Below are 13220 nucleotides of genomic sequence, written 5' to 3'. Positions count from 1 at the left end.
TGCCAAGGTTGTTGTAAATCAACTGGAACCCATTCCACTGGAATCATTCTGGTTTTCAGAATGTAAATACTCTGCCAACTTTCATCAAAAGGAACGGTATTATTTATACATGTATAAAATGAACAGTTAATACATGTTACTAATCCCAAATTGGGATCATATTTTGTTGGTCCGATCATGAAAATAAAAGGAATTCTCACACAAGTCTGAATAGTGTAGGTAGAGTTTTTGGTAAATTAAAGGTAGCTTTTGGGTCATTTAAAATATAGTCAGTATATCGTCCCTTCCAAGCGATTGGTTCTTTCAATGCCATAGGCATTTTCTGTGTGTCATCATGAACATGATAATGATCTAAACGAGGCACAGGGGTGCTAATCCCACCCCATGCCATATGAGGGGTTGACTACCGTAAGTACTAATTGCCTATCATTATATATCCATTGGAAAGACACTTTAGAGTCTATAAGTTTAGGGGCTCCTCAGGGTCCGCAATCAAAACTGGAGCCTTCTGCAACATTTAATAATAAGTGTCCTTCTGATCCTTTACATAATGGCCATCTTAACCAATTTTCAATACCATGGCTAATATCAGCAACACAATTAGGAAGGTCAGGTGGATTCATCATGCTAGAAGTTTCCTCTTTTTCTAAAAGGGTAAGGGCAGTTAACAGAAAGAGGGAAGTCTTATCAGCATTTGATTCCTTGACAACTGACAGCCACTTTTGATATCCTGTTTTAAGACATATACTTCCAAGACCAATACAAATAAGAGTGGCATCAGAGCCAATAGTATAATTTATCAACTGACTCCCTTCTTCCGTTACAGTCTGTTTTAATGTGTCCTAATTTTCCACATTGGTGACATCTCATATCTGTCTTTTTACTAGCTTTAGACAATGCTTGAGCCAGAAGTTGCATTTTATATGGTTCTGACCCAATATCCTGGCAAACTTTAAGATATTCTTCTAGAGGGGCACCCTGTACTTTGAGACACTGAATTACCTATTTACACTCTGAGTTAGCATTGTCATAAGCAAGAACTTGCATCAGCAAATCTCTCAACCCAGGTTGTGAGACTGTTTTATTTAACTTTTGACATAGCCTGGCAATAAATCTACATAACGTTCCCCATTTGATTGTTTAATTTGGGTAAATGAAATCGAGGCTTGTCTGGGTGGATTTATTCTCTCCCAGGCTTTTAAACATATCATTCTCACTTTAGTGAGTAATTGGTCATCAAATTGTAACTGAATGGGCATCAAAATGTGCCCCACTACCCTTTAATTGATCAAGTGTTCTATCAGCTGGTGGGTTAGTGGTTGAATATCTGCAAGCTTGTTGATTTGCTTCATCTTGCCACCAGGTCCTAAACTGTAAAACTTCTCAGGTGGATAGGCAAGTTCTGGCTATCATTTCCCAATCATAAGTAACTAACTGTTCAGCTTGTGAAAGTCCCTGAATTAGTCCCATGGTATTGGAGGATTAGTTCCATATTGGGTACATGCCTCTTTCATCTCCTTTATGGTTTTAAATGGTATGGCATTATAATCATAATGCATTCTTCCTTGTGAGAACTGAGGATCTGGTGGGATTTGAGTTACAGCCATAGGCAGAAACAGGGTCTTCATCCCCCTGCAACAGTGCCATAGAACTCCCTTTTGTACAAGTGGTTTAAAAGCAAATCCATCATCCCAAGGGGTTTCAGGATTGAAAGGAGGGGTCTCGACCAAAGGTGCAGTTGACCAAGCGAGAAAGATCTGTTCTTGACTTTTATCATTCTTTTGGCTCTTATTTTTCATTTTCATTGATTGTTTCTCTTCCTCATCACCTACGTTATCATATAAATTCATTTCCTCCATTTGTTCTTGTATTTGTTCTCCAGAATCCCCTGAATCCTAGGTTTTTCATTGCAGCAGTCCTAAAGCTATGCTAGTAAGATTCCTTACTGACCATACAGACAAAATATCTGACTCTGTTATGTCATTGCTAAGTTGTGTCTGACTCTTTGTGACCCCATGGACTGTAGCTCGCCAGGCTCCTCTGTCCATGGGATTCTGCAGGCAAGAATACTGGAGTGGGTAACCATTGCCTCCTCTAGGGTATCTTCCTGACTCAGGGATCAAACTCATGTGTTCTGCATTTCAGGCAGATTCTTTACCAGTGAGCCACATGAGAAGCCCCAAGACATGTTACTTTGAAGGCTACAGGGCCTACATGGGAGAGTGAGAAGGTGTGGGAAGCAGAGACCCCACTCTTATAGGGCATGGATAAAATCTCACATGCTCTGAGTTCCAGTGCAGAAGCAGTGATAAGACAGGAGCCTGAAGGAGACCCACTTGCTGATCTTGGAGAGCCACCCAGAGAGGCAAAAGGCAACTGTATATATATATGTATATATATATATGTATATATATATCTGTTCTTGGATTGGAAGAATCAATATTGTGAAAATGTCTGTCACGATATTGTTCTACACTATCCAAAGTAATCTACAGACTGTATGCAATTTCTATCAAGTAACCAATGGCATTTTTCACAGAATTAGAACACAAAATTTTACTATTTGTATGGGAACAAAAATGACCGTGGATAGCCAAAACAATCTTGCCAATAAAATGAACAACATAGAAGTAAACAAATTCTTAGAAAGGTACAATCTCCCAGTGAACCAGGGGGGGGAAAAATACATGAATAGACTAATAACCAGTTGTATAGTCTCCCCATTGGGAAATCTAACCCAGTCTCCTGCTTGACAGGTGGGGAGACTGGTAAAGAATCCACCTGCAATGAAGGAGACCCAGGTTCATTCCCTGGGATGAGAAGATCCCCTGGAGATAAAAAAAGCTACCCACTCCAGGATTCTGGCCTGGAGAATTCCGTGGACTGTATAGTCCATGGGATCACAAAGAGTCAGACACAACCGAGCAACTTTTACTTTCACAATAACTAGTCATGAAACTGAATGTGTTATTCAGACCAAGAAACAAAATTCCAGGACCAGATGGCTTCACAAGTGAATTCTACCAAACATTTATGAAAATGTTAACAGCTATCCTTCTCAAATGATTTCAAAAAATTGCAGAGGAAGAAATACTTCCGAACTCATTGTATGAGGCCAGCATCACTCTGATATCAAAATCAGAAAAGATAACACACAAAATAAAAGTAAGGCCAATATCACTAATGAACACATAGGCAAAAGTCCTCAACAAAATATTCACAAACCGTGCTGGGCTTTTACTCTGCACCTCCCAGATAGTGCCTGCGTGCCACTCCCCTACCCTGCCTGGCTGGGCTCTCCTCTTACAGGGGCCAGGCAATGGGTGGGCAAGGGATTGATAGGTTAAAGGGAAGCCTGCCTAGATGTGGGTGCCTCTGCCCACACCACTTTATCCTCTCAGTCCCGCCATGATGGAAGATGAACCTGAAGCCAGGTTGTGTGGGGGTGGCCCAGACTCAAGCAATTTGGAAAAGTCTCTTGACCCAGAAATCACAGATAACTAGCTATTCCAAAGTAGACGGAATGCACTCAACCTAGTTTGGCCTACCCGTGGTGGATTCATGTCAATGTATGGCAAAACCAATACAGTATTGTAAAGTAAAATAAAGTAAAAATAAAATTAAAAAAATAATAAAATAATAAAATAAAAAAAAAGAAAGTGAGAAGAGTGTCCTCAACCAGTTGCACTGAGGACTGAAGAGCTTCTGTGTGAATTCGCCAAACTGATTGACTTGCTCCGGGAGGCTGGAATGTCTATCTCCAGAAATGTCTTTGAAAAACAAAAAGTAAGATAACCTTTCATCTGAGGACTCCATTGAGGAAATAACCAATACAGTTCTCCATGTAGGATCCCTCTGGAGCATGAAGAGGAATCATATAACAGCTTCCAGTGATTTGAGACCAATGATCAATGCAGACCTTATCCTAGGGCCCACTTGGAGCCTTAAGAGAAACCAGATACTAACTTCAGACAATTTATCACAAAAAAACTAGAGTTGCCAGTGCCATCCAACCAAACCCCAAAATGTCATTGTTGGTTTCCTTCCTGTTTTGCAGTGGCTCCCAAAATATAATCTGAAGAAAAATATTTGAGGAGATGTGATGTCTGGCTTGATTGTGGGCATCCTGTTTGTGCCCCAGCCCACTGCTTATTCTCTCTCACCTGGCCAGGAACATATCGATGGTCTACATACATCTTTTGTTGGCTTCATTTACTTCCTATTGGGGACCTCCCATCACACCTCTATGGGCATTTTGGAGTATTGTGCCTTATGATCAGTCAGCTGTAGTTGACTGAGAACTGTACGGAGCTGGCTATGACGCTGCCCATGTTGCTCCTTCTTTGGGAATGGTTTCAGGTGGGAGCACATTATTAAGCAGACATCAGGCAAGATATGTAACACAAGTAGCTATGACATTATAGTTGACAGTACGGTAGCCTTTAAGGTTGGAGTTTATCAGGCAGCCGTGGGCTCTACCAAGCGGGCTTTGTTTCAGTCTCTCTCTCAGATGCCTTGCTGAGGGGATTTGTCACCCGTGCCGCCTTCACAGCTCTTACATCTCAGGCCAAGTATCTCCCTGGACTCAGACTCCGTTGGAGTAATGGCGGGGATCATTCATTACTGACAGTGAAAGTGTCAGAAGCTCAGTCATGTCCGACTCTTTGTAACCCCATGGACTGTAGCCCACCAGGCTCCTCTGTCCGTGGGGCTGTTCCAGGCAAGAATACCAGAGTGGGTTGCTATGCCCTCCTCCAGGGGATTTTCTTGACCCAAGGATACAATCTGTGTCTCTTATGTCTCCTTCATTGGCAGGCGGGTTTTTCACCACTAGCCCACTCTGGAATGCCAAATCTCTGGAGAGCCCTATGTAAATTTAAGAATTTGCCCAAGATGTGGGGGTTTCCTGGTAGCTCAGCTGGTAAAGGATCTGCCTGCGATGCAGGAGACTCCCATTCGATCCCTGGGTTGGGAAAATCCCCTGGAGAAGGGAACGTCTACCCAGTGCAGTATCCTGGCCTAGAGAATTCCATGAACAATGTGGAGAATTAGCCAAATAGATACAGTTATCTGGTTTGGTACTATGCTGACTTCTGAACTAAGTACTGAAATAGGCCTGCTTATTGGGATTGGTTTTTCTATATTTTGGCTCATCCTCTACACTCAGAAGTCAAAGACTTCACTGCTTGGCCCAGCAAAAGAGCCTGAAATATTTGAATCCATGTCTGCCTACAAGAACTGTCAGGATAAATCAGCCATCAAGGTTGTCCACTTTGAATCCACTCTCTATTACATGAAGAGAGAATATTTTAAATCTTCTTTAGAAAATAACCCTGCTCTCAATCCAGTCTTAGTAAGTTCGGTTCAGTTCAGTAGCTCAGTCATGTCCGACTCTTTGCAACCCCATGGACTGCAGCACACCAGGCCTCCCTGTCCATCACCAAATCCCAGAGCTTGCTGAAATTCATGTCCATTGAGTTGGTGATGCCATCCAGTCATCTCATAGGCAGCTGGGAAGAAGGTAGCAAAGAAAAAGATCAAAAGGGAAACAGTCACTCTCAGTGGAATCCAGGATGAAGTTTCAGTGCAACTTTCCCATGATTCCTTAGAGTTCCACACCATCGTGACCGACTGCAGTGCAGCACAGCTTTTAGATCCAGCAGGGATCCATATGATGAAAGACGTTCTCAGGGTTCATGAGGCCATCGGCATCCAGGTTCTGCTGGCTAAGTGCAATCCCTCTGTGAGGGACTCCCTGGCCCAGAGAGAGTACTGGAGAAATGAAGAGGAAAATCTCTTTTACAGTGTATGTGAGGCATGACTTTTACAGAAGACTCTCAAAATTTGAAAGATATGTATGTTCCCAATGGTCTGAGCTTTTCCAGTGATTGAGAGTAGATGGAAGGGAAGAATACTGTCTAGCTAGTTGTTTAAAATTTCAGGTGTGCAGCACTTTGTACCGTGAACTTGGAAATTGTTGCCTCCTGGAGATTTTGGCCTTTTGGCTGGACAGAACTGTTCCTTTGAAGCTGATGGCCTTTGTTGATACACAAATGCAGCAGAGCTTTTAGTTAGGCAGAATCAAAAAGAAGAAACGGAGGTTTTCAGCTTTCTTGAACATATAGAATCAAACGAATATCTGTTGAATCAAAATGTAGAGTAACCCCCAAACTTAATGACCATGCTGTTAGGAGATAAGCCTCTGGACTCTTCCTTCCTCAGAAGGTGAAAGGGTAAAGATGGCATTTACATGAGAAGTGCTGGAGCCTGTTTGGCAGGGCTCCCTAGAGAGGGAGTAGAAAGGAAGTAGGGAAAGAATACTGTGTCTGCTAGTGTAACAGCAGGTTGAGAGGCTTCCTGAGTGCAGGGTAGTAACTAGACAAGCTTGTGCTCACTTTTGGCTTCCCTTGTCCTTGTCTTCCCTGCCCCACCAGATGGCACTCAGATCTCTGACAGTTTCTCTCAGGCAAAGTCTTACCAGGAGTCTAATGGCTGAGCAGGTTTGCAAAATCCTACCAGCCAGCCCCACTTTATACAGAACACTCTTGATGATACATTTGATGTTTTTAGTCAGCCTTTTTTCCTTACGGTGAGTAGGTAAGAAAAGAACTCAAAATCAGCTGACACAATGAGAATCCTCCCTATCTCTCCTGTGATCCCTACCTGTCCCTGTTTCTGAGGACTTCTTCCCTTTAAGTGCTGCGTGCTTTCATGGAAACTGTCTTAAACTGCTGTATCTGATGAGCAGTGAGTAATGAGTTGGCCAGGCAAAAGGTAAAATGCTGGCTGGGTAATTTTATGTAGCCTTTACATTTTTTTTTTTTTTAATTTTTGGCTGCATTGGGTCTTTGCTGCTGCACCTGGGCTTTTCTCTGGTTGCAGAGAGTGGGAGCTAATCTCCAGTTGCAGGGAATGTGGGTTTCTCTTGCTGGGAAGGGTGGGCTCTAGAGATTTGACATGTGGGCTCTACAATCTCAGTACTTGTGGCACACAGGCTTAGCTGTTTTTCAGTATGTGAGATCCTCCCAGACTAGGGATGGAACCTGTGTCTCTTGCATAGGCAGGAGGATTCTTTACTGCTAAAGTGGGTATATAGGAAGGGAAGCCCTTCCCTTACTAGGGAAGCCCATATGTAGCCTTTTAAATGAGCCTAAAGCAAATTGTTCAAGATAGATTGCAAAAAGGCATGATTCACAGCTTCCCTAAAGAATGTATTTATTTGGCAGTGATTTTTTTTTTTTTTTCCCTTCCTATGATATTTTAGTAAGGGTCAACTGGGAATTGACCGTCTTTCTCATATTGAGAAGCTACTGGTCACCTTTATTTACTCTGCAAGAAAAATTTATTGTAACCAATGGAAAAGAATGCACATAAGTGATAGTGTGCTTCCCAAAGAGCACCAATAATTAATCTGCAGATGTTTTTAGTGAAAACAGAGTGAAAGCTTACTGCCATGCACCCTATTGATGTACAAGGAATACTGATGACAGTGACAGCTTTTAGCTCTATGAAAGAAAGTGAAAATGACAGTCAGTCATGTACAACTTTTTGCAACCCCATGGACTGGAGCCCGCCAGGCACCTCTGTCCATGGAATTCTCCAGGCAAGAATACTGGGGCGGGTTGCCATGCCCTTCTCTAGGATGTCTTCCCAACCCAGGGATTGAACTCGGGTCTCCTGCATTGCAGGCTCTTTGGATCCTCTAAAACTGTTAATGTAAGAGGATTTAGAAGCATCACATTCATACAACCCAGATTCTGTGGGTGAATTATTTATGAGACCTGATCACAGGTTGTGGCATAGCAATATTTTCTTTTCAAAAGCAAGTATGTCCAACATTGAAAGCTTAAAGTTCTGTATGTGGACTTTTATGGATGAAGAAAATAAATGATTTTCCATAGTTAGGATGAGGAGACTAGTCTATGCAAAAATGAAAAGCATATTATTTTAAACAAATGAGATAAAAATAGCAAAAATGCAAAATCATTTTTAACCTACTTCTACATTCTAAAATGGCTACTGGTTTTTCCAGTAGTAGGTATGGATGTGAGAGTTGGACCATAAAGAAGGCTGTCAAAGGATTGATGTTTTTGAATTGTAGTGTTAGAGAAGGCTCTTGAGAGTTCCTTGAACTGCAAGGAGATCAAACAAGTCAATCCTAAAGGAAATCAGTTTTGAATAGTCATGAGAGGGACTGATACTGAGGCCAAAGTTCCAGTACTATGGCCACCTGATGCAAAGAGCTAACTCATTGAGAAAGACCCTGATGCTGGGAAAGATGGAAAACAGGAGGAGAAGGGGAAGAGAGAGGACAAGATGGTTGGATTGTATCACCAACTCGAAGGACATGAGTTTGAGCAAGCTCCGGGAGTTGGTGATGGACAGGGAAGCCTGGCATGCTGCAGTCCATAGGGTTGCAAAGGGTCGGACACCACTTAGCCACTGAACAACAACAACATTCTAAAACATTAAAGTATTTATGAAAAGCAAAATGTATGAGTAGAGCATCTATTGGAGTGGGAGACTTTTTAAAATATTTTTATATTTTGTATCTGAGTGTAGCTGATTAAGGAGTGGGACACTTTAAAATATCTTTCTTGTTGGCTCCATAAATTGCAACTGTTGTTTTTCTTTTAGGAGAGCTCTGCCCATCATCAAAAATGCCTTTCTGTTATTAAAACAAAGTAGTTTCTCATGAGCTTGATTTCTGTTTTTGAGGTGATTGACATCATGATTCCATGTCATAGTGTCCTGAATGTTGACATCCATTTCGAACTTAAGTCTAAAAATTCAGAAATGTTAGCTGTTGTTTGTGTTTGTCTTTTGTTCATTGTTTGTAGCCAATATTTGCTCTTTCTCTTCAGTCTTATGAATAGTAAAATTAAAAAAAAATTAGCAAACCAAATCTAATAATACTGTAAAAGTGCCCTATACCATGATCAAGTGGGATTTATCTTAGGAATATGAGGATTTTTTCTATTTCTGCAAACCAATCAGTGTGATATACCATGTTAACAAATTGAAGAATAAAACAAAAATCCAATTATTTCAATAGATATAGAAAAGTTTTTTATAAAATCCAGCATCCATTTATAATAAAAAATCTCCAGAAAGGGGACATAAAGGGAACATAACTCAACACAATAAAGGCCATATATGACAAGTCCATGGGCTTCCATGGTGGCTCAGTGGGAAAGAAACCGCCTGTCAATGCAAGAGATGTGGGTTCGATCTATGGGTGGGGAAGATCCCTTGGAGAAGGGAATGGCTACCCACTCAAGTATTCTTGCCTGGGAAGTCACATGGACAGAAGAGCTGGGCAGCTACAGTTCACGTGGTCCCAAAAGAGTTGGACATGACTTAGTGACTAAATATCAACAATGAAAAACCCATAGCAAACATCATACTCAACAGTGAAAAGCTGAAAGCACTCAGTCTAGGATCAGGAGCAAGCTGATAATGCCCACTCTTGCCACTTTGACTGAACATAGTTTTGGAAGTCCTAGCCACAGTAATCAGAAAAGAAAAAGAAATAAAAGGAATCCACATCAGAAAGGGAGATGAAACTGTCACTGTTTGCAAATGACTTGATAGTATATATAGAAAATCCTAAAGAAACCTACTAGAGCTCATTAGGGAGGTCAGTGAAGTGCAGATACAAAATTAATACACAGAAATCCATTGTGTTTCTATACACTAACAAAGAATTATCTAAAAAGTGAAATTAAGGAAACAATCCCAAAGAAAGGCAATGCCAAAGAATGCTCAAACTTCCACACAATTGCACTCATCTCACACACTAGTAATGTAATGCTCAAAATTCTCTAAGCCAGGCTTCAGCAACACGTGAACCATGAAAGTCCAGATTTTTAAGTTGGTGTTAGACAAGGCAGAGGAACCAGAAATCAAATTGCCAACATCTGCTGGATCATCAAAAAAGCAACTGAGTTCCAGAAAAACATCTATTTCTGCTTTATTGACTATGCCAAAGCTTTTGACTGTGTGGATCACAATAAACTGAGGAAATTCTTCAGGAGATGGGAATACTAGACCACCTGACCTACCTGTTGAGAAATCTGTATGCAGGTCAGGAAGCAACAGTCAAAACTGGACATGGAACAATAGAATGGTTCCAAATAGGAAAAGGAGTATGTCAAGGCTGCATATTGTCACCCTGCTTATTTAATTAATATGCAGAGTACATCATGAGAAACTCTGGGCTGGAGTTAGCACAAGCTGAAATCAAGTGTGCTGGGAGAAATTTCAATAACCTCAGATATGGAGATGACACCACCCTTATGGCAGAAAGTGAAGAAGAACTAAAGAGCCTCTTGATGAAAGTGGAAGTGGAGAGTGTAAAAGCTAGCTTAAAGCTCAAATTTCAAAAAGCTAAGATCATGACACCTGGTCCCATCACTTCATGGCAAATAGATGTGGAAATAGTGGGGAAAGTGGCAGATTTTACTTTTGGGGTTCCAAAATCACTGCAGATGGTGACTGCAGCCATGAAATTGAAATATACTTGTTCTCTGGACAGAAAGTTATGACCAACCTAGACAGTATATCAAAAAGCAGAGACATTACCTTGCCAACAAAGGTCTGGATAGTCAAGGCTACGGTTTTTCTAGTAGTCATGTATGGATGTGAGAGTTGCACTGTGAAGAAAGCTGTGTACAGAAGAATTGATGCTTTTGAACTGTGGTGTTGGAGAAGACTCTTGAGAGTCCCTTGGACTGCAAGGAGATCTAAGCAGTCCACCCTAAAGGAGAACATCCTAAAGGAGTCCCAAATGTTCATGGAAGGACTGATGTTGAAGCTGAAAGACCAATACTTTGGCCATCTGATGGGAAGAGCTGACTCATTTGAAAGACCCTGATGCTGGGAAAGATTGAAGGCAACAGGAGAAGGGGACAACAGAAATGACATGATTGGATGGCACCACTGACTCAATGGACATGAATTTGGGTAGACTCTGGGGAGCTAGTGATGAACAGGGAGGTTTGGTGTGCTGCAGTCCATGGGATCCCAAAGAGTTGGACATGACTGAGCAACTGAACTGAGCTGATGTAGTGGAAGGAACAAGAATTTGGGCTCATGGAAATGATTCTCTGATGTGCAGCTATCTGGGACCTGTGTCCTATGGTTTCACATCCAGAGTCACTTCAGGGTGCACCATGGGGGTGTCTGCAGTGACTGATGGCCGGGCAGCAAGCAGCCCATTTGTTTCCATCCTGAGTCCCCTCAGGATGCTGGAGAAGACTCTTGAGGGTCCATTGGAAAGCAAGGAGATCAAACCAGTCCATCCTAAAGGAAATCAACCCTGAATATTCACTGGAAGGACTGATGCTGAAGCTGAACCTCCAATACTTTGGCCACCTGATGCAAACAGCTGACTCATTGGAAAAGACCCTGATACTGGAAAAGACTGAGGACAGGAGGAAAATGGGGTGACAAGGGATGAGATGGTAGGATAGCATCACTGATTTAATGGACATGAGTTTTAGCAAACTCTGGGAGATAGTGAAGGGCAGGGAAGCCTGGTGAACTGCAGTCCATGGGTCAAAAAGAATCAGACACAACTTATCAACTGAACAACAATAAATGGAGTGTAACCTTTAAAAATTGTGAATCACTATATTGTACACCTGTAGCTTATATAATGCACTCAGTTCAGTACTAGTCATAGCAAACACCCTCTTCCAACAACACAAGAGAAGTCTCTACACATGGATATCAACAGACGGTCAACACCAAAATCAAATTGATTATATTCTTTGCAGCAAAAGATGGGGAAGCTCGATACAAGACCAGGAGCTGACTGTGGCACAGATCATGAACTCCTTATTGCAAAATTCATACTGAAATTGAAGAGTAGGCAAAATCACTAGACCATTACGGTATGACCTAAATCAAATCCCTTATGATTATACAGTGGAAGGGAGAAATTATTTAAGGGACTAGATCTGATAGACAGAGTACCTGATGACCTATGGATGATGGTTCATGACATTGTACATCAGACAAGGATCAAGACCATCCACAAGAAAAAGAAATGCAAAAAAGATAAATGGCTGTCTGAGGAAGCCTTACAAATAGCTGTCAAAAGAGGTAAATGAAAAGCAAAGGAGAAAAGGAAAGATATACCCATTTGAATACAGAGTTCCAAAGAATAGCAAGGAGAGAAAAGAAAGTGTTCCTCAGTGATCAGTGCAAAGAAATAGTGGAAAACAATAGAACGGAAAGACTAGAGATCTCTTCAAGAAAATTAGAGATAGCAAGGGAACATTTTATGCAAAGATGGGCTCAAAAAAGGACATAAATGGTAGGAACCTAACAGAAGCAGAAGATACTAAGACAAGGTGGCAAGGATACACAGAACCATACAAAAAAAATCTTCATGACTTAGATGATCACGATGGTGTGATCACTCATCTAGAGCCAGACATCCTGGAGTGTGAAGTCAAGCGGGCCTCAGGAAGCATCACTATGAACAAAGCTAGTGGAGGTGCCGGGAGCCAGCGTGAGGAACTCTTCCCATGGCAAAGGTCATGAGGAAGGAGGCTTGGCATATGCAAAGGCGTGATCAAGTCACAGGAAACCCCCTGTTCCCGAGCATCTACCCCCCAAACCAGAGTCTATCTACTTTACTGTTTCATGCTCTCACCTACACCTCTGACTTTATGGGGGGCTGTTCCCCACCGGTTCTCTCAGAGAAGGAGTAAACGTGCAGCTCCAAGGAATAAAAATTTCTGGGCGTGACAAGAGTGTTTCAACTTACGAACTCCTCTGAAGGTTATCTAGCCCGCCTGTATAGGTTCATCCAGCCACATGTGATTGTTTACAGCCTCCCAACCTGAGAGGCACGAGACTTACTAAAGGCAAATTCTTTGGGAAGTTAGAAATTATTAGTATAGTAGGTTGGTTAGGAATTATATTGGTGAAGGGTTTTTCATTTGTTGTGTCAATAATTGCTGCTAATTCCCTGCCCTGGGTGTGACAAGGTTGTCTCAGGTCAAACCTTTCTGCTGGCAAACTAGCTTGTGTGAAGCACATGATTGTTTGCTACCTCTCAACCATAAACAGCACAGAGAGTTTTGGAGTATTTCGAAAGTCTTAATTAGCATAGGGCTTTTCTCATTGTTGAGTCAATGATTGCCACCAGGCCTCCATATTCTTAGGCACCTGGGAATATATTAATCAATGTATTTGGAATATAGAAA

The 13220-nt window shown here is 41.7% G+C and overlaps 1 protein-coding gene and 1 pseudogene across 1 annotated transcript in view; one reads left to right on the top strand and one right to left on the bottom strand.

Annotated features, from left to right (window-relative positions):
• Positions 1 to 13220, bottom strand: part of LOC120877906 (GTPase IMAP family member 1-like) — a 597608-nt gene that overhangs the window by 490309 nt on the left and 94079 nt on the right. The window lies entirely within an intron of this gene.
• LOC120877597 lies at positions 3409 to 5892 on the top strand (annotated as a pseudogene).

Source organism: Oryx dammah, unplaced genomic scaffold, assembly GCF_014754425.2.
Source record: "Oryx dammah isolate SB20612 unplaced genomic scaffold, SCBI_Odam_1.1 HiC_scaffold_18, whole genome shotgun sequence".
Classification (NCBI taxonomy): Eukaryota; Metazoa; Chordata; class Mammalia; order Artiodactyla; family Bovidae; genus Oryx; species Oryx dammah.
Note: the sequence above shows the minus strand (reverse complement) of the source record. Positions and strands in the feature narration are given on the sequence as shown.